Raw genomic sequence first — 2586 nt, 5'->3', positions numbered from 1 at the left:
CCTACATAGACCTACATAGCCATACACAGCTATACACAGCCATACATAGCCCTACATAGCCATACATAGGCATACATAGGCATACATAACCATACATAGCCCTACACAGCCATACATAGCCATACATAGCCCTACATAGACCTACAAAGCTATACACAGCCATACACAGCCGTGCATAGCCATACATAGCCCTACATAACCATACATCGCCCTACAAAGCCATACATAGCCATACATAGCCATACATAGCCATACATAACCATCCATAGGCCTACATAGCCCTACATAGCCATACATAGCCCTACATAGCCCTAAATAGGCATACATAGGCATACATAGCCCTACATAGCCCTAAATAGCCCTACATAGCCCTACATAGCCCTTCATAGCCCTACATAGCCATACATAGCCATACATAGCCCTACATAGGCATACATAGGCATACATAGCCCTACATAGCCCTAAATAGCCCTACATAGCCATACATAGACCTACCTAGCCCTAAATAGTCATACACAGCCCTGCATAGCCATACACAGGGCTACATAGCCATACATAGCCATACATAGCGATGCATAGCCCTACATAGCCCTGCATAGCCCTACATAGCCCTACATAGCCATACATAGGCATACATAGGCATACATAACCATACATAGCCCTACATAGCCATACATAGCCATACATAGCCCTACATAGACCTACATAGCCATACATAGGCATACATAGGCATACATAACCATACATAGCCCTACACAGCCATACATAGCCATACATAGCCCTACATAGACCTACATAGCTATACACAGCCGTACATAGCCATACATAGCCCTACATAACCATACATCGCCCTACATAGCCATACATAGCTATACATAGCCATACATAACCATACATAGGCCTACATAGCCCTACATAGCCATACATAGACCTACATAGCCCTACATAGTCATACACAGCCCTACATAGCCATACACAGCCCTACATAGCCATACATAGCCATACATAGCCATGCATTGCCATACATAGCCCTACATAGCCCTACATAGGCATACATAGGCATACATAGCCCTACATAGCCCTAAATACCCATACATAGCCCTAAATAGCCCTAAATAGCCGTACATAGCCATACATAGAACTACATAGCCCTACACTGTCATACACAGCCCTACATAGCCATACATAGCCCTACATAGCCCTAAATAGCCCTACATAGCCCTACATAGCCCTACATAGCCCTTCATAGCCCTACATAGCCATACATAGCCATACATAGCCCTACATAGGCATACATAGGCATACATAGCCCTACATAGCCCTAAATAGCCCTACATAGCCATACATAGACTTACCTAGCCCTAAATAGTCATACACAGCCCTGCATAGCCATACACAGCCCTATATAGCCATACATAGCCATGCATAGCCATACATAGCCCTACATAGCCCTACATAGCCTTACATAGGCATACATAGGCATACATAACCATACATAGCCCTACATAACCATACATAGCCATACATATCCCTACATAGACCTACATAGCCATACACAGCCATACACAGCCCTACATAGCCCTGCATAGCCCTACATAGCCCTACATAGCCATACATAGGCATACATAGGCATACATAACCATACATAGCCCTACATAGCCATACATAGCCATACATAGCCCTACATAGCCCTAAATAGCCGTACATAGCCATACATAGACCTACATAGCCCTACACTGTCATACACGGCCCTACATAGCCATACACAGCCCTACATAACCATACATAGCCATACATAGCCATGCATAGCCATACATAGCCCTACATAGCCCTACATAGCCTTACATAGGCATACATAGGCATACATAACAATACATAGCCCTACATAACCATACATAGCCATACATAGCCCTACATAGACCTACATAGCCATACACAGCCATACACAGCCCTACATAGCTATACATAGCCCTACATAGCCATACATCGCCCTACATTGCCATACATAGCCATACATAGCCATACATAACCATACATAGCCCTACATAGCCCTACATAGCCCTACATAGGCATACATAGGCATACATAGCCCTACATAGCCCTAAATAGCCCTACATAGCCATACATAGACCTACATAGCCCTAAATAGTCATACACAGCCCTGCATAGCCATACACAGCCCTACATAGCCATACATAGCCATACATAGCCATGCATAGCCCTACATAACCCTGCATAGCCCTACATAGCCCTATATAGCCATACATAGGCATACATAACCATACATAGCCCTACATAGCCATACATAGCAATACATAGCCCTACATAGACCTACATAGCCATACACAGTCATACAGAGCCCTACATAGCCCTACATAGCCATACATAGGCATACATAGGCATACATAACCATACATAGCCCTACATAGCCATACATAGCCATACATAGCCCTTCATAGACCTACATAGCTATACACAGCCATACACAGCCCTACATAGCCATACGTAGCCTTACATAGCCATACATCGTCCTACATAGCCATACATAGCCATACATAACCATACATAGGCCTACATAGCCCTACA

This window comes from Porites lutea, chromosome 1 (genome assembly GCF_958299795.1).
Source record: "Porites lutea chromosome 1, jaPorLute2.1, whole genome shotgun sequence".
Taxonomy (NCBI): domain Eukaryota; kingdom Metazoa; phylum Cnidaria; class Anthozoa; order Scleractinia; family Poritidae; genus Porites; species Porites lutea.
The sequence above is the reverse complement of the archived record's forward strand: the minus strand, read 5'-3'. Positions refer to the sequence as shown.